Source organism: Pseudonaja textilis, chromosome 2 (assembly GCF_049901715.1).
Source record: "Pseudonaja textilis isolate UNSWEBS1 chromosome 2, rPseTex1.2, whole genome shotgun sequence".
NCBI lineage: Eukaryota > Metazoa > Chordata > Lepidosauria > Squamata > Elapidae > Pseudonaja > Pseudonaja textilis.
Window position 1 is genome coordinate 239,015,448 of NC_141991.1, and position 19,350 is coordinate 239,034,797.

The window sequence follows — 19,350 nt, forward strand, 5'->3', positions numbered from 1 at the left end:
TCTCCAGCATTTCGTAACTGTTAAGGTTTTTTTTTAAAATTTTGAGTAGGAGCAACACTTTTGCATTCATTTATGTGGACTCTCTCTGGATGACAGTTTTTTAATAGCTAAAGACAAAAGAGAATATCTTGGGTCTGCAGGAAGACTGTTTAGTGATAATACAAGCTGTTTTTTCCCCTTGTGTCACCATAGATGCTTCCTTGCAGATCTTTGGCATTCATCCCTGCCAAACAATTCTGGGAGTTGAAGTCCTCAAGTTTTAAGTTGCCAAGTTTGGGGGCCCCTGTGGTAGAGAGTCTCTTGCTCGAGCCAAAGGTTGGACTAGAAGACCTTCCAAGGTCCCTTCCAGCTCTATTCTGATCGATTTCAATTTCCCTGGAGCTTTCAAAAGCTTCCCCGGGAATGATGATTCACGTAGGGAAGCGGCGGAGCTGTCAAACGTTTCCAAGAGCCCCCCCACTTCCCGGCTTGCACTCACTCTCCGGGGAAGGCCGGGCGGGAGAGGTTTTTTGTTCGTTTGTTTGTAAAACACCTCAAAGGTTGCCCCGGAGTCACCCTGGAGGCTTTCTGAGGCGAGGCTCCCCGCCCCCCCTTGGGTGGGTCGGGGAGCAGAGCAGAGAGGTGGGAGCAGCGGCCAGCCCCTTCTTCCTCGCGACCCTCCCTTCAAGCGTGAGCAACTTTAACCCGCTCCCGCCGGACTCCAAAAAGGTTTTGTCGGCCACAGAACAAAAGGGCGGGAGCGCGCGCCTTTCAAGCCGAAGCGCTGGCGGGTGTGTGTGTGTGTGTGCGTGTGTGTGTGTCTCCTTCGCCCACCCAGACGTCGCCCCCTCCTGTTCAAATTGAAGGGACCCCCCCTCCTCCTCCTCACTCGGGCAAAGGGAAGAAGCTCCCTCTCTGCGCGCTCCCATTGCACTACCTTTCCCTATCCAAACACGGAGAGTCGGAGTATCCCCGTTCGCTCGCACTCTGCGCGCCTATCGATACGCGCCGGACCGACCGCAAGTCGCCATTCGTTGCTTTTCCAAGGATCCAGGCAAGGGGATAATGGGGGAAGTTGCAGTCCAAGCGAAAGGCCAAGAGCATCTCCTGGCTCATAGCCCCGGTCCAAAGCCAATGCCTGGAACCGGCCCCGCCTAAATTGCAAGCAATGCAACCGGCTCGGGCATCTTCCTCTCCTTTTTCTCCACCCGTCCGAGTTTCCAGCCACCTTCAAGTCTTTCTCGAGGGCTTGCGAGACAATGCAGCCATTCATAGGCTCGCTCGCTCCTTCCCGGGCCGTCAAGGTTTGCCCCCGCCTCCCCCAAATAGATTCCCAACTACAAAAGAGCGGGGGGACGGGACGAAGACTTGTGAAAATCCTCAAGTCAGGGCGAGAAAGCTCGTCCCAAAAAGTTCTGGCAAACCGCTACTCACCCCATAGAAGATTTGCTGCACCCTGTTGCTGGTTGATGCCGGTTCCGGCTTGAAAGAGCCTCGAGCTGCCGAGCGGTGCTTTTCGGACACAAGGAGGCGGATTTGGTCGCTTGCAAAATGTTAGGAATCACGTCGCTTCTTCCTCCCACTCGGCGCTCGCTTTTGCTCCGGGGCGGCTGCTGCTACTCCTCGCTCGTTTGCTCACTTGCTCGCAAGCTGCTGGCTTGCCCGCTCCGAGCCACGCGCGCGCCCAGATGCTGAGCCTCGAAAAATCCCTTCTCGGCGTTCTAAATGCCCCGGAGTGGGCGGGGGATGACGTCACGGCGGAACCACGTGACGCGGCGAAAGGCGCCGCCACCGCTGCTCCGTCTCGCGGGGGGCGGCAGAGAGTGACCTGCGTGGCGCCGGGTCCGGGGCGCTCGCCTGACGGACGGAGGTCAGTCCTGTGGTTCGCGCGGTCTTTTCAACCTCGCGCCCCACCGTCTCTCTCTCTCTCTCCCCCCCGCTTCTTCGGTCCTTGATGAACTTCTGACGTGGTGGAGGCGTCGGGATTGGGATTTTAGCGCCTCCGGCGGGGATGGCGGCACTTCGGGTCTTGGGAATTCGTTTCTCCTGCTGGGAAAAACCCCCTTCAGAACCACGTCATTCTGTTTTGGACTTCAGCCGATAAAAACTCCCGGGAGTGCCTGGGTTGGTGCCTCCTGAAAGGCTAGCGAAGCTGGTCTTCATGCGCCGAAGTCTCCTTAAATCCCTGTGTGTCCTATCACACTTAGCCAATGAAGACTTTTATTCTATGCTATTCCATTCCCCATATTCTGTTCTCTTCTATTCTACCCCTAGCCCCATCCCATCCCATCCTATTCTATCCTATTCTTATTTCTATTCTATTCTATATTCTAATTCAATTCCCATTCCGTTCTATCCTATCCTGTTCCTACGTATCCCATTCCATTCTATTATGATTTCTATTCTAAATTATATTCAATTCCCATTGTGTCCTATCCTATCCTATGCTTACTCCTACATATCCCAATCCCATCCCATTCTATTCTGATTTCTATTCTATATTGTATTCAATTCCCATTCTATTCTTTTGCCTATTCCGATGCTGTTCAGATGATTGATTGATCATGTGTCATTAAATCATTTTCAATGAGTGATCATACAGATTTTTTTCCCTAACATGTCCCTCAACAGTAGACCTGTCATCACTATAACTGAAGCCATCCACTATGACGCTGGTCATTTTCTCTTTCCTTTAACCTTTCCCAGCATTGGAGTCTTCTCCAGAGAGCTGGGTCCATGAATGTTGTGTCTGAACTAGGATCATCTGAACTTGAGCATTTATGCTTCGAGTGAGAGCTTGGTCAGTTTGCTCAATGATCCGTTGGTTTGTTTTCTTGGCTCTCCTGGGAATCTCCTCCAACATCAGTGATCAAAAGCATCAATACTTTTTCTATCCTGTTTCTTTAAACTCCAACAGTTTGCTTCTAAAAAGTGTTAGCTTGCAGATTCTAAATTTTGTGGGGTCAGGGTTCAAAGCATTCAAATATCTTCTCTAACACGTTCATAGCTGCTCTACCTAGTGTTATCTATAAAGTATTTCTTAATTGCTTGTGCCTTTGTTAATGGTTTATCCTAAAAGGCAAAAGGTACCCACTACTTTGATACTTTCATTATAATTTCTAAAGCTACTTATTCTTCCTGTTCAGGTGCATTGGAATTAATTTTCAATTAGGCTTCTGCCTAGAGGTGGTATTCAATAGGTTCTGACCAGTTCTGGAGAACCGGTAGCGGAAATTTTGAGTAGTTCAGAGAACTGGCAAATACCACCTCTGACTGGAGATTTTACAGTATCCTTCCCCTGCCATGCCCACCAAGCCACACCCACAGACCTAGTAGTAAAAAAAAAATCGAATCCCACCACTGCTTCTGCCTAATTATTCTTCTGAGTCTTCTCTGTTGATATATTTCACTTTGGATGAACTGGACGTGATTGTATGAGACAACTAGTTCAGGTGCTATACCAGAATCCTGGAGTTTCAGCTTCAAGTCCATTCTCAGTTGTGAAAACTCCCCAAATGAGTTTAGGTCAAGCACATTTTAGTTCTACTTACCTCACAGGATTGTTGTGAGAATAACATTCAATAGGGTACCCTATGCACTCCGATATCCGACTTTGAAGGAAAGCTGGGATTAAAGCTAATCAATGATTAAACCAGAATAAAAATGGCTGCAAATAAATTACAAACCTTCTTTGGTAGTACTTCCTATTTAAATCAGTAGGGATTAATTCAAAGTAAACAAACATAAGACCAGTCTGCAGAAATAACAAAAGCAGCTGAGGCCATAATAAACATTGAAATAAGAGTTCTTTGGAATTGTTTGGAATGACACACACAAGTGCTGATTCATCTGCAAAAATTTGTGTTTTAAATCTGATTTATACATTAGTTGGGAATTACAGAGAGTTGCAGAAGACTGATGGATTTAGATCAGTGTACTAATAAAGGAGAATATTTGTAGCTTAGGGTTGAAATGAAAGGTAGGTCCTTGGTGTTCTCTGAGCTTGATTGTTTTTTTGCAGATCACTGATAGTTTCCTAGTTTGGATAATGAAATGTCTGCAAGAAAACAGTGCAGCATGGACCCCTCAGATCAGTATTTTCAAACTTGGCAACTTTAAGATTTCAACTCCCAGAGTGCCTCAGTCAGAATGTATTTAGATTAACATGCTTCTGGGGTAGTCCTATCAGGCTGGACTCACACGTTGTGCAAAACTTCTTGTGAATTATATTCACAGTTCAAACCCCCCAAAAATCTCACAAACATTTCAGCTGAGCAGTTTTTGTGACTCTAGCCTATTTCTTTTTCAAAATTGTTGGGCAGTCATTGTTAGCTCTGCGTGAAATTTGTTTTCACATTTGTGATGTTAGAATCTTTGCATTCATGGCTGTTTATATAATGCTGCTACAACTGGCCATTGGCCAAAAAATGCAGTTTATAAGCATTTGAATAGATATTTGATAAGTATTGGGCTGCATGGCCCAAATCTCTCTGAAATCAGTGTGTGGAATTAGTCAGGATAAACCATATGGAATTGTTTTTTAAAATTTTAGGATTAATGTTTCATTACATTGCCCTACATACAATAGCTTCTACATTATTATATCCGGCCATTAAATTTAAAATTTTTATATATGCTAATGGTATTCATTTTGTTACAGATGGAAAGGATTGAACCCTGACATTCCTGATAATGTAATACTTTTCTATTTCATTTTAGTGTAGTAAGTGACATTTTCTCAAGTAGTTCAATCCACTAAATCTTCTTAAACCATTGTTTGCAAGTGAAAAGGTTCCCCAAATGCTTAGTAAAATGAAAATCTATAATGTATTTTTTAACCCAGTTCTTGTTCAAAGATCATAAAGAAACTGGCTATCACAGGCTAACTACATAAGCTAGAAGAGATTAACATGGCTCTGCTTCTACTTGATTGGAAAAAAATGACTTGTTTGGTTTTTTTTTTCTTTTCTTTTCCTCTCAAGAAAGATTGCTAAGGTTGTTTCACATGCTGTGCTGAGCCATCAATTAGCCAGCCACATCTTAGCTAATTTTTCTTCTTAGCAGGCAGTTAAGAGACCAGATGGGTATTTGTAAGGCTTAATAGAGCTATCCCCCAACACCTGCTAAACATTTGGCCTCTCCCAATCTGATGACCTCACGGTCAAGCTTTCTGTAGCCCTCAGAGACCACATTGAAGAAGAAAGGGTGGGGCCAAAGCAAGAAAGTTGCTCATTGCTTTATGTCAGCAGTAGCTGGGTCCACTCTGTTCCTTCAAGACAAAAATTCAAACCTACGGTGGAAAATCAGATGCAAACAAAAGAATGAAATTTAAATGCAAACTTTTTCATGTAGGAAACAAAAATCAAATGCTCAGATAATTGAATGGTCAACTTGGTAATAGCAATAGCACTTAGATTTATATACCAGTTCATAGTGTTTTACAGCCCTCTCTAAGCCAGGGGTCTCCAATCTTGGCAACTTTAAGCCTAGAGGACTTCAACTCCCAGAATTCCCCAGCCAGCAGCTGGCTGGGGAATTCTGGGAGTTGAAGTCCGCCAGGCTTAAAGTTGCCAAGGTTGGAGACCCCTGCTCTAAGCGGTTTACAGAGTCAACATGTTGCCCTCAACAATCTGGGTCCTCATTTTACCGACCTTGGAAGGATGGAAAGCTAAGTGAACTTCGAGCCAGTTAGAATTGAACTGCTGGCAGTTGGGAGAATTAGCCTGCAATGCTGCATTCTAACCACTGTACTACCACAGCTCTTCAATACAGACAGTCCTCAACTTTCAATAATCCGTTTAGTGACTGTTTGAAGTTACAATGGCACTGAAAAAAAGTGACTTATGACTTTGCAACTATTGTAGTAAGCCTGTGGTCACGTGATCAAAATTCAGACACTTGGCAATTGACTCATATTTATGACGATCATGATGTGCTGGGGTCAGGTCATCACCTTTTGTGCCCTTCTGACAAGCAAAACCAGTGGGGAAGTTAGATTCACTCAACCGTGCTACTAATTTAAAAACTGCAGTGATTTGCTTAACAACTGTGGCACGAAAGGTTGTAAAATGGGGCAAAATTCACTTAACAAATATCTCAGCAACATACATTTTGGGCTTAATTGTGATCATAAGTTGAGGACTACCTGTAATTCTTGTAAAAGAGGGTTTGGAATAGTGATTGCTGACTGTATAGGTATCTGTAGTGTGATGATGTTGCAAAGGTGGCAAATGCTACCTAAACAATAATAAATGTTCTGCCTTTAACTTTCCTGGCTGAATATAAAGACAGTTAGATAAACTCTACAAAGGCTTCCATACAAAGTTTCTTTATTGGATTGTAATAGGCATCCTCAAGGTATAACTCACAGTTAGGTTGAGATTCATCTAATGTCCAATCTTTGCATAGTCGTCTTCATAGTGTGAAAATATAGTTATCTTCATCCCATAACGATGGAGCAAAGGGAAAGACACCAGCACGATGCTGGGGTTCAAGCAAGAATAAAGAAAGCTCCCCCAAACCCAACAAAGGATCAATTCAGCGACTAATCAGGATTACCGATGTGATCACATGACATGAACTACATTTACCATGAGGCATTCCCTTAAGGGGACAGCTTCCAATTCCCAATTAACTATATACTGTTTGACCAGCACAGTAAAGGTCATGGAAAGTAGTCAATCTATTTTTCTGTGGTCAGACCCACCCTTGAATACTGTCTGGAAACCACACTTTAATAAGGATTTGGTGAAATAGAAATGGCTTCAGAGAAGAATAGCAAAGATAACCAGGGGACCAAAAACAAAGGCCTATAAAAAACTGAAGGAGAGGAATCTCTTTAGACTTGAGAAAGGCAACAGGAGGCATGCAGTCATTGCTTTTTGATATCTGAACAAATATCATAACAGAATCTCATATTCTAAGATATAAAACATTGGGATTTTGATCTTATCATTCCTGTGTTCCCAGATCCAACAGAAATGTTCACACTAGATGCATATGCATAAAACAACGTTTTCTCAACCTGCTTTCTTCCAGACATGTTGGTCTTCAGTCTCCATAATCCCAATCCACTATGGCCAACACCTCTGGAGGTCATCAGGTAGGGAAAAGTTGGCCCCGTACATACTGCATCTTCCTCCTCATTTCAGAAACGACAACAAGCCTTCCTTTATTCTTTGTTTACTTGGAAGCCCTAGACTTGTCAACCCTTTGCACCGTGAGCCTTGATGCCTCTCCATTTATGTCCCTAGTCTGCTTTCAGCCTAATCAGAGGAAGTGAGAATTTCCTCCAGACACCCATGTGTCAATTAGAAAAACCACAGCCATTCCACAACTACCACCACACCGTGGTACAAGGGGAAATGCATCTACCTACACATACAATTTCAGCATTGCACAGCAACTTTTTTTCAAGATCACAGGAATGGCAGCTGCTAACTATAGTCTGCCATTTTATGGCTGATGGGTGTGGGGTGTTCCTTTAAATAAAATCAACTTGTTTAACTTTTGTTCTGATGCCTCAGCAGTATTAATGCCCCCATTATATTATTTTCTATCCACTAACAGGTACAAGATCAGTCCAGCCAAGAAACAAATTAACAGGGTGGGGCTGATGTAATATTAAACAGTCATTAAGCAGCAGATGCTAAAAAATATTGTGGGAAAGAACTACTGGGTATGGCATATATCTTGTCCCACAGTTCCTAACTTAACTGTTGCTTTCATACTGAAGTAGCATTAGAACAGGGGGAAAAGTCATCAGTGAAGTTATGTACATGAAATCAGTGCTATGCCCAGGAGTTCTGCTGCTGGGGGTTCGCAGGGATCTGGGAGAGCCCCTAGCTAAGATCCTGTGCAGTTTGGAGAACCCCCAAAGCTCACTCCTGACTGGCCCTGCCCACACCGCCCCGCCTCTCCCAGGAGTCCCCACATTTTGGATGCAGGTAAATGCAGGGCGTGTACGGAGGCTCAGGCAGGGTGAAAAATGGGCCTCCCGGGAGTTCGGGAAGGCCAGAAATGGGCCTGTGTGGCTGTATTTGCCCTCCCAGAGGCTCGAGGCATCCTGGGGAGGGCAAAAACACCCCCCCCGCAGGAGGCCAATTAGGCCACATCCACCATCACACCCACCAAGCCAGGGGTGGGATTCAAATTTTTTAACAACTGGTTCTGTGGGTGTGGCTTAGTTGATGGGCGTGGCTTGATGGTCATGTGACTGGATGGGTGTGGCATGTGACAGGGTCATGTGGCTGGGTGGACGTGGCTATATATTCATTAATCACCTATCCATTAAATGTTATTGGCTGGGCGTGACCAACTCAATATCACTCACATTGAGGCACACATCTCCTCGCCTGGCCTCTCATGACTGTGGGGATGCTGCAACAACTTACGTGTGAAAAATGGTCATAAGTCACTCTTTTTAGTGCCATTGTAACTTTGAATGGTCACTCCACACAAGCAAAGTACCAGCAAAGGAGGGGGAAAAAACTCCAGAGAAGTTCCTGAGACAGAAAGTCTAGTCCTGCCAAGAATGTAATCAGGGTTAACAGAGAGGCAGTTTCTATAAGCAACACCAGAATGTTTCCTTCCTGCCTTCCTTACAGGATTAGGCCAATAATATCTTCTAACAACCGGTTCTCCAAACTGCTTAGAATGTTCACAACCAGTTCTAGCGAATAGGTGCGAACTGGTAGAATCCCATCCCCACACCCGGCAACCGGGCAGAGAACACTTTGCTTTGAATTTTTGAAGCCCAACCCCCTATTCTTCCTGAAATATCAGACCAATCTGGGATTACCATTTTTTGCCCACTATTTAAGACCAACATCTCCACTTGTCTGCTTGTGAGAAGAAAGATAATGAGCAAGAAGACCAATTATGAATCTTTCAGAATTTGCCTGGCACTATTTCTGTTCTGATCATGGTCAGTGGGATGAAGTTTAATGGCATTGCTGTGGCTTTACCCAATGGTAAGTGTCCAGTGGTAGAATGGTTTTCCTCCTTATCTTGTTCCAAAATTCTCCTGTTGGTCTGCATTTAACCCTCTAGCTTTTTAGTCAGTGCCCCGCATGCCTGGCATCAATTGTCTGACTCGTTGTAATGTCTGCAACCATCCACACTGCTATTGTTCAGGTGCTTTGGCAGATTTGCCCATCAGTAATTGCGATGTTGAGTCTGAGCTCCTAATTGTATCATCAATAATTGCATCTAAATCCCTGGTCTTCTCTTGGCTTCTTTTTCAGTTGCCTTGATTTTTTCAAAGCAATAGTGACCCTTACTGTCACTTTATGTGTTTAAAACATTCAAGATTTAGTTTTGCAAATTAGCAATTCTGGTGACTGTCCAGTTTACTTCTTTAGGTTCAAGACCAGAGGTGGTATTCAGCAGGTTCTGACCAGTTCTGGAGAACCGGTAGCAGAAATTTTGAGTAGTTGGCAAATACCACCTGTGACTGGCCCCACCCCCATCTATTCTCTACCTCCCGAGTCCCAGCTGATCGACTGGGTCTTTTGTTGCCCTCCACAGGAGAACAGAGCTAAAAAGCAGGTTGGTGGGATGGGGCGGGGAGGGAATGGGGATTTTGCAGTATCCTTCCCATGCTACACCCACCAAGGCATGCCAATCAAGCCATGCCATGCCCACCAAGCCACACCCACAGAACCGGTAGTAAAAAATTTTGTATCCCACCACAGTTTGAGACCTGAGCACTGCACAACAGAGTGAGCTCCTGTTCCTTGCCCCAGCTCCTGTCCACCTAGCAGTTCAAAAGCATGCAAATGCACATAGATTAATGGGTACCACATTGGTGGGAAGATAACAGCATTCTTTATGTTTTTGGTGTATAGCCATGCTGGCCTCAGAAAATGTCTTTGGACAATGCTGGGTCCCTTGGTCAAGAAACAGATGATCACCACGCCCTAGATTTGGACATGACTGTGTAGGGAAACCTTACATTAGTATTAAACTATATTTGTTCTTCTGGTGACCCAAGAAAGTCTCAGCAAATTTATCCAGCAACACAATTAAAAGGCTTCTTAATCCAGGCTTAATCTAACTTTCTCAGTCAGATAACTGAGAAAACCATGGCCTCGACAATATATATTTTTGTTGTCAGTCATCTAAGCTTCCCCCCTCCCCCAGCCAATTAAATTCTGCCATCCTCTGATGTTTATTTAGCCTGAGTTGAGCCTGATCTGAAGAAATCCCAAGATTCTCAGTAAGGTTCAGCCTCAACTGAAAGGTATAACTGCCAGGCGTCATCTAGCCAATAAAAACAGCTGAAAAATCATATTTTTTATGATTCATTAGCATCTCCTCCCATCAGCACTTCCTTTGAGCTAAAATGATCTCTGTTAGCATTTCTACAGGATGGTGAGTCAATTCCCTTTACCTTGATCTTGGTATGAAACAATGAGCTGCCTCTTGAATGGGAGTTCAGATATGGTCTCCTAAGAGCAGGATTCTTCTGGATTTCATTTCCTGGATAATGCTAGACAGATAAACATCCAGGACAGTTTTCTTGTATGTACATTCCAATGGCAGAAGGCAAGAAGACCTCCTCTGCGTGTGAGGTGGGCAGTCTCTCAATTTCATATATAAATAAAATAATAAATACACAAATCCCATTGCTGCTGATTCAGTTCTTCAGCGGAATTATTGAGTCTATCATCTGCACCTCTGTAACTGTCTGGTTTGGTTCTGCAACCCAACAAGGCAGGCGCAGGCTTCAGAGGATAATTAGGACTGCAGAAAAAATGATTACTACCAACCTGCCTTCAATCAAGGACCTGTATGCTGCACAAGTCAAAAAGAGGGCTGTTAAAATATTTACAGACTCCTCACATCCCGGACATAAACTGTTTCAACTCCTTCCCTCAAAACAACACTATAGAGCACTGCACATCAGAACAACTAGACACAAGGGCAGTTTTTTCCCAAACAACATCACTCTGCTAAACAAATAATTCCCTTAACACTGTCCAACTATTTACAAAGTCTGCATTACTATTACTATTAATCTTCTCATCACTCCTTATCACCCATCCCCTCCCACTTGTTACTGTATGACTGTAACTTTGTCACTTGTATCCTTACGCTTTATATTGACTGTTTCCTAGCATGATTTGATTGCTTATTGTACCCTATGACTATTATTAAATGTTGTACCTTTTGATTCTTGACTCTTGACGAATGTGTCTTTTCTTTTATGTACACTGAGACAAATTCCTTGTGTGTCCAATCACACTTGGCCAATAAAGAATTCTATTCTATAAGCAGATTCCCATTTGGTATGTTCATCTCATCACTTCTCAAATGTTTAAACATGAAAAATCATCCCTTGCCTCATTAACTTTTTCAGTAAGACTGCACAGAAGTCTAGAAATTCCCACCATTTAAATTTTGCCACAAATTCCAGCTTTAGCATCCTGGGATCTTAAGAATATAAGCAGTGCATTGCTAGATCAGAGCCCTGGCCTATCTCACCCAAGCATCCTGGTATCAGAGTGGTCAATCAGTGAGGGACCTTGGTGCTTTCTAACCTTGGTTGTTGTTTTTTGCAGACATTTCATTACCCAAACTATGTAACATCAGTAGTGCTCATTATGATGTTACCTAGTCTGAGTTATGAAATGCCTGCAAGAAAACAACCAAGCTCAGAGAGCGCCAAGGACCCTTCATTTCAACCCTGAGCTACGAATATTTTATTTTATTAGTCAGTCAGTGGTTTGCAGAAGCCTACCAGTTTCCCAGCAAATGGCCTTCAGAGGTAGGGACACTGCCAGTAAGACTGATAGCGGCTCATCCTCATGACTTCCATGAATTGGTCCAATCCTTTAAAAAAAACAAAACACCCAGCACCACATTTTGTGGTAGCAAATTCCAAAGTTTAATTACACATTGTACAAAAAAGAATTAAAAAATATTTATTTTTTTTACCATTCATACAATGATTATAGCTCTACACTTTGGGTAGCAAAAAGAGTGCATGGGCCCTGCTTTGTGAAAAAGAGGAAGCAGAATCCGATCTAACAACAACACGATACATGGACCTTTTGTTCGCTTCCTACAATCATCAGAAGCAGGTTCAGCATTCCTGGGAATCAAATGGGACTAATTTCTGCACAGAGCCCTAAGATCACATTCCATATTTTCATAAATGCTCAGAATCAGCACATTTGTGAATATACGCTTTATTTGTACAATAGTCATGCTTGGGTTGGAGGGTGACTATTCTAAGCATAGAATTTGGGTTACTCCAGAGCAGAATACTGGAATATATTTAGCTCTGACAGACCTGGCTATTACCCTCAGTGAAGAAAACAGTTCAGGATGCAGAAGAAACCATACGAATTTCTATGGAAAGAATTTGCAAACATCTACAATTTCTTTAAAATACCTTGTTCTGTATTAGTTTTTTCACAAACTCTGTTCATAGACTCTGATACCAACTGACCAATTTATGAGATGAATAGGAACGTCAGAAAACAAATCAATTTATCCTTGGGCTTCTTTGAGAAAAGGGAAACTTGATAGTTGGTTGAGATTCAAATATTGCATGGGGAAATATCTTTGAATATTAGTAGCTTGGGCTGGTGGTTGCATTCTTGGTTTGAGCTCTGAGCTTGGTGATTTGGTTGCAAAAGATTCCTCCTCGAATGAGGACGAAAGGTTTGCAACCAAATTGCCAAGCTTGGCACTCAAACCAACAACATAATTACATGGGGAGGTTGAGTGGGAAAAGCTCCCAGGAAGACAGGAAATTAAGGGACAATGAACCCGGAATGAAGGAGACCAAAGTAAAACAACAGAGAAAGAACCGAATCTAAATGAAAAAATAGGAAATGGGGCTTAAGGTATCTTACTTGTCAGAGGAGATGGGAAATGAAGTAAGCAAAAACTAATCAGAGAGCATGCTCCTTAAATATACTGGAGGTCAAGAGATGGTTTTTGTGAGCCACCCAGAATCATATATGAAATAGATGACCAAATGAGGGAGAGAGGCAAGGAAAGAAGGGAGGGAGGGAGTTTTAAGGGATTATCTGCCAACCCAAAACTCCAGAAAGCCATATTCAGGCATTTCCCAATATTTGGGAATGTGTTAAATAGTTGGGATTAAAAGCAGAGGTATGTTGAGTTTTCTATCTTCCTTTCCTTCAAAAACTCAAAGTAGCACCCTTTTTTCCATTGATCTCCACAACAAAAGCTTTATGAGATAGGTTGAGCTGAAAGAGAACGGCCCAGAAGTCATCTGGGGAGTATTTGAGATGGACTTGAATTTGGGCTCTCCCCCATCCTTGTCTAATCCTTCAACCACTAAAGCGCAATGCCTCCCTTAAGCCAGTAGGGTGCTAGAGGCAAGCCCCCTGTTTAATAATGCCAATTCTATATACACAGAAAGACATCATTTATCATAACCATCTCATATTAATGGAACTGAGAAACCACAACAATACCTTTCAATACACTTAGGCAGTTAGTGGAAGAAATTACCGTCCAATTGTCTCTAATAAGATCTGAACTAGTTCCCTCAAAGGATGGAAATTCCAGGGAAGAAAGTTTGGTGATTTTAATCCATTCAAGCAGCAACGGAAAGGCTGAAATTGAGGCATCTTTTAAAACTTTTTTTTTTTTTTTATCATTTCTTGTCTCTAAAAAGCAAAACTTAAAAACAAGAGTACTTCACAATAAAGAGACAACAGCTTATTTCTGCATAAAGAACCACGTCAGCCTATTTGTGTAACAGTACCAATTAAAGAGGACATTTAAAGAAAATGGGTATTATTTTTAATCGATGGTACATTTGAATATTAGAAACGTCAGGGTGGTTCAAAGAATAGCCAGTGGATCCCTTTGAAAAAACAATGCAATCAAAGAATTCTTTTGTGTTGCTTTCTGGACATTCTGTATAAATACTGGATAATTATTATTTTTCTTTTTTTAATGAATAGGGCCTGTTGCCAGCCTCAGATTTGCCTTCTTGCTCTTCTAGGATATAAGCCTTAATTAAGCTTTTTGACTGAGATTTTTGGCATAGAAGCATCTGTACAACTGTGTCCTCAGAACAGTGGCCCAGACAAATATCTCACTGAGGTCAGTATGAATAAACAATATGCTTGACACTGTCATGTCCGCTTGCTGTTTCATCCACTGTCATTTGGCTTTAACACTGTTGTAAAAACAACATTTTTGAGTGTTATTTACATGGTATTTATAATAAAAATTGTATACCTAAAGCGGGAAAGAACACAGGGAAAAGAAAAGAAAAACTATGAGGGGGACAAAACAATTGTGTAAATGTTGGTTTATTTTAAATTCACTTTATTTGCTCAAATTAAACTTAGATCATATTTTCAGATCTTCCCTCACTTAAAACGAGTTAAAAGATCGAGAGATGACAATTTTAATTTAGCCAAATTTTGGTAATTGCACATTTTTATAAGACTATCTTATCTCTTTTTCCACAATGGTTTAAACACAACACTCTACAGGTAATCCTTGATTAACAACAGTAATTGGATCTGCAACTTCCACCACTAAGCTATGTAAATTGAAACATTACATGTCCATGCCTCATAGCAACAGAAATTCCATCACAAGTGAATCCCACGTCATCCTTAAAGTGGCCTCATATAATCGTCATTTGCGACCTCCTGCCAGATTTCCCATTGACTTTGATTGTCAGGAACAGTCACATGACCATGGGGATACTGTGACAGCTAGAATTTCAAAAACCAATCATAATTCTCATTCATTCAGAGTTGTTACAAGTTCAAACAGTCATTGAACAAGTGAAGGGTAAGGGCGGGCTATTTGTACATCCAAGGTTTTTAGGTTGACGAATTCCTGTTTGAGAAATATGATTTAACAACATGTTAATAGGTTTAAGAAGGACACGGTGGCTCAGTGGCTAAGAGCTTGTCGATCTTGAACTATGACGGCTAAGATTGGACTTAAGTATAGTACATAAAATCATATGTTACAACGTCTTATCGGTTAATGAATATTTCAGCTTTAACCACAACAACACAAGAGCACACAACAGATATAAACTTAATGTAACCCACTCCAAACTAGATTGCAGGAACTGTAATTTCAGCAACAAAGTGGTCAATGTCTGGAACTCATTCCCTGATTCTGCTGTCACCTGCTCAAACTCCCACTCCTTTACCCTCAAACTAACCTCTATTGATCTCACCCCATTCCTAAGAGTTCTGTAAGCGGCTTGCATAAGCGCACAATCATGCCTATCATCCACTGGTGGGATTCAAATTTTTTTACTAACAGTTCTGTGGTGGACGTGGCGTGGCAGGGAAAGGATACTGTAAAATCTCCATTCCCTCCCCACTCCTGGGGGAAGGTTACTGCAAAATCCCCATTCTCTCCCCACCCCACTAACCTGCTTTCCAGCTCCGTTCTCCTGTGCAGGGCAACAAAAGAAGACCAGCCGATCAACTGGGACTGGGAGGCAGAGAATAGATGGGGGCGGGGGCAGTCAAAGGTGGGATTTGCCGGTTCTCTGAACTACTCAAAATGTCCGCTACTGGTTCTCCAGAACTGGTCAGAACCTGCTGAACGCCACCTCTGCTACCATCCCTGTCCTATTGTCCCCAATTATTAGTTCCTATTTCTTATATTTAAACTTATGTTTATTCTTATTTCTATTGTATTGTAAGCTTTTGACAAAATAAATAAATAGAAAGGTCAGCAGTTCAAATTCCTAGCACCACGTAACGGAGTGAGCTCCCATTACTTGTCCCAGCTTCTGCCAACCTAACAGTTTGAAAGCATGTAAAAATACAAGTAGAAAAATAGGAAGCACTTTAGTGGGAACGTAACAGTGTTCCATGCATCTTTAGCATTTAGTCATGCCGGCCACATGACCACGGAATATCTTCGGACAGCGCTAGCTCTTTGGCTTTGTAACGGAGATGAGCACCGCCCCTAGAGCCAGAAACGACTAGCATGAATGTACGAGGGAAACCTTTACCTTTATCTAATAGGTTTAAATCTTACATTCCTCTCACAAATTTGGTAGAGAATTATAATAGTATCCCGTGAAAAATGGAAGTACCAGTGGACATGACCTAAGCACTATGGTGGTGCAGTGGTTAAAATGCAGTATTGCAGGCTACTTCTGCTGACTGTCGATTACTAGCAATTTGACAGTTCGAGTCTCACTGGCTCAAGGTTGACTCAGTCTTCCATCCTTCCGAGGTGGGTAAAATGAGAACCCAGATTGTTGGGGGCAATAGGAGGACTCTATAAACCACTTAGAAAGGGCTGTAAAGTGGTATAAATGTCTAAGTGCTCAGTGCTATTGCTCTTTGAAGTGGGGTTTGTTCAAATGTGGCACATCTCCAACATACAGAGGTAACTAGCCCACCTTTCTTAAACATTTACTATGCAGGGGAAAAATTGCTGGATGAATCTGATTTTTAAGTCATAGGGGACATGCTGAACATTGTGTCCAATGACCTCACTGATTTTATATTGTAGGATATTCCAAGATAGGCTATATAGTGAAAGAAAACTAAACTGTAAAACTAAAAGAAAAAACAATCAGAAAAAAGGAAAGAAAAAAATAGGAGGATAATATAATATTTAATTATCTGTTCCAATTTTTTTTGTACATCATTGAAACCCAGTTCTTATTTATTTTTAAATGGTTGAGACTATTGAATTGTAATTTTTCCTCTGTAAAGAGCTTCTCCAATATATCCAAAGCCACAGAGATGGCTAATGCATCCTGACCAAATGCAGAACATGTTTTTGAATTTCATCTACAGTTTAGTGTGGTTAACAAACTCCATGAAATGGTTGCTTTATTCAAATTTGTGCCATTCACAGTGAGATTTCTATGGGGAATAGAGTAATTGGTTCCATCTCAATGGGAATAGGCAATTAAAATTTTGAAGCGTAATTTTATACCTTTGTATGTGACAGAAAAAAAGAGTAAATTCCTATCCAAAGCATACCTGCGATTTCCTATATTTCAAAATGAACCTCTTCTTTTTTTAACTTTTCTCAAGTAGAATCTTCCTCTTTTCCATTTTGCATGGATGATGGTTAGTGCACACGCTACTTTTGCACTCCCTGGCTTTTGGATCACATTTAAATGTGATCTACTATCAACTTATAAATCATACTAAATCAAATTTCAGATTACAAGTAGTCCTCAAATTATAACCACACATGGCACAGAAACTTCCCTTGCTAAGCGAGGTAGTTGTTAAGTAACATGCCTATGTATGTTTCTTACTATGGTTGTTAAGTGAATCATTGCAATTGTTAAGTGAATCACATGGTTGTTAAGCAAATTCGGCTTCCCCCCATTGACTTTGTTTGTTGGAAATTGTCTTGGAAGGGCGCAAACGATGATCACGTGACCCCAGGATGCTGCAACTATCATACTACATGCTGGTTACAAAGTGTCTCACTTTTGATCACATAATCGTGGGGCCGTAAGTACCAATTGTAAGTCAGTTTTTTCTGCATCCTAGTAACTTTCTGTGGCCACTAAACCAATGGTTTTAAGTCAAGGACTACCTGTATTTGAACTTGCACTAATTGTGATGGGCTTGGATTGCCTTCCAGCTTTCTATAATTGTACTTCTTTTCTGTCTAAGAGGAAGAGTGATTGAATGTTTTAAATATCTACTTAAAGATATTGCAAATACGTGCAGATAAAAAATTTAGTCGACTTTTCTGATTCCATTATAAAACCAAGAATAGATATATTATCTTGCTGTTATGATTGACATTGGGTTTTTGTTTTGTTTTTTGCAATTGCTCACAAGACAGAAAAGTGACCTTGGTTAATATCCCCAAAGCATCACTCGTAATTTGAAATTTTTCCCCTCTCTGGAGTGTCTATCTAATTCTTGAGCCTTGGTAACCTAATATCCTTCCTTCGCAGCTGCTGACCTAATGATACATATTTCTAAGTATTTCATGCCTAAATTAGTTTCAGAGCAGATCCATCTGTAGGGAAATATAAGATAATAGCAGGCATTCTCCTAGAAATACCTTAAATCTAAATCATCATTAGATCCATCTTGAGAAAAGGAAAAAAAGGAAATAAAAAGTATATATATCTCCTTATGTATTAAAAAAAATGTCCTACATATTGGCTTCACGTGCTGTAGTTCTCAATACTTAGGGTAGTTCACACAACAAGAGGCTACAAGATAAATCAAATATAGAAACATGTATAAACTCATTACACTCTGCTATGTTAGGAACTTCTAGTCAAATATTTATATCTCAAATATTATTATCCCAAACAGAATCAAAAGCAGTAAAATGCTGATTTGGATATAGAAAATGACACGAACTCTTCAGAACCATTGTGTAACTAACCATTAAGAATGATCTTCCCACCATGCAGCTCATCTACCTGGAACCCATACTGTATATTGGACATAAACACAATTGAGCAGGTTCAGAGGTAATTCTTGAGAAAAGTACTCTACTCCTCCACTCACAATAGAATTCCCTATGCCTCCAGCCTTGAAATTTCGAGCCTGGACAATCTGGAACTGTGCCGCCTGCGGTCCGATCTAAGCATAGTTCACAGAATTGTCTGCTATAACATCTTGCCTATCAACAACTTCTTCAATTTCAATCACAACAATACACGGGCAAGCAACCAATACAAACTCAAGGTAAACCGATACAAACTCGATTGCAGAAAATATGACTTCAGCAAGAGAGTGGTCAACACCTGGAACACCCTACCAGACTCCATTGCTACCACCTCAACACCTCACAGCTTCAACCTCAAACTGTCTACCGTGGACCTCATCCCATTTCTAAGAGGCCCTTATGGGGGTTGTGCATAAGTGCAACAGCAAACCTACCTGTCCCTGTCTTACTTTCTCCATTTATCTGTATTTACTTCCTTTGTTCTTGTTTATGTTCATACTTATACTTGTTATCTTGTACATGTTTGACAAACAAACAAATAAATAAAAAATATTTTTTTTCTGTGATTGTAAAAGCATGCCACGCCCATTTCTACATATAGTCCTCGACTTACAACAATTCATTTAGGGACCATTCAAAGTTACAATGGCAGTGAAAAAAGGGAATTATGACTTTTTTCATATTTACGACTGTTGGTCCCAGTGATCAAAACTCAGATGCCTGGCAAATCACTCATATTTATGACATTTACAGTCATTTGATGTGATGCGATAATCTTTTAGGACCTTCTGTCAAGTAGAATCAATGAAGGAAGCCAGATTCACTTAACGAATGTGTTACTAACTTAGCAATTGCAGTGATCCATTTAACAACTATGGCAAGAAAGGTCGTAAAATAGGGCAATGTTCACCTAACAAATGCCTCCCTTAGCAACAGAAATTT

General features: G+C 41.5%; 1 protein-coding gene and 1 long non-coding RNA gene across 4 annotated transcripts in view; one reads left to right on the plus strand and one right to left on the minus strand.

Annotated features, from left to right (window-relative positions):
- The window catches only part of RAI14 (retinoic acid induced 14), a 114,053-nt gene extending 112,107 nt beyond the window's left edge, over positions 1-1,946 (minus strand). For 2 of the 3 annotated variants that reach the window (XM_026715630.2, XM_087927400.1), the window contains exon 1: positions 1,414-1,720. The gene's annotated coding sequence lies outside the window, so the exon portion shown is untranslated. Of the gene's footprint in view, positions 1-1,413 lie in introns of all 3 variants that reach the window. The other variant, XM_087927401.1, reaches the window with a different exon arrangement.
- Positions 1,947-13,931: 11,985 nt separating this feature from the next.
- On the plus strand, positions 13,932-18,978 carry LOC148127431 (uncharacterized). Its single transcript, XR_015742398.1, has 3 exons — positions 13,932-14,073; positions 17,348-17,457; positions 18,270-18,978. It is a non-coding gene; the product is annotated as an uncharacterized LOC148127431 (long non-coding RNA).
- The last annotated feature ends 372 nt before the right edge of the window (positions 18,979-19,350 follow it).